Below are 761 nucleotides of genomic sequence, written 5' to 3' on the forward strand. Positions count from 1 at the left end.
TATGCCTCCAAGCTGATCATTTATTAGTTTTTACGTTTTTTAATTAAAAGCAGACAGATGTTTGTCAGCAATTCTTAACCATCATAACTCACACATTACAGTAATACATTTACACATAACAGCAATAGATAATCGACCGCGGAATAGGAGGAGTTATCAAAGTATTCACTATAGATTCAAATTTTATACTTTTCTGTGTGTCAGGCACTTTATGTCAATTGGTAAGTGATCAAAACTTTTGGTTGCAGCATTGTGAACCCCTGTTTGTGTTACAGACAACCTTAATGTGGTATTGTTCACGTCAATTTTTTCTTCTGGTACATCATCATTCCTGTTGAAGTGTAGTGAATTTTCTTACAACAAACTTCACTGGTGAATAACTATACAGTGAAACTGATGATTGCTGCTCACACGCCGAGCAGCAAACAGGCACGATAAAAGAGTGCTCACAAAGTTTTCTGTCAAAGCCTTCTTCAGAAAGGATGCAAAGCAAGCATACATATCCATACAATTATACGCGCGACACCCACATACACACACACACACACACACACACACACATACGACCGCTGTCTCCGGCTGTTTCAGATAGAATCTTTTTGAAAGAGGGAGGACATGTAAACACGAATAATTATCGGCGAGGTAATTTAGGCATGAGTTGCTGCCCCAACAATCAGAGCGGTTACGTAGCTGTATGTCGTGCAGAAACGAGGCCGTTGACACAATGTAGTTCGGATGTCGGATCGTATGCGATTTGCAAG

Source organism: Schistocerca serialis, chromosome 6 (genome assembly GCF_023864345.2).
Source record: "Schistocerca serialis cubense isolate TAMUIC-IGC-003099 chromosome 6, iqSchSeri2.2, whole genome shotgun sequence".
Taxonomy (NCBI): Eukaryota; Metazoa; Arthropoda; class Insecta; order Orthoptera; family Acrididae; genus Schistocerca; species Schistocerca serialis.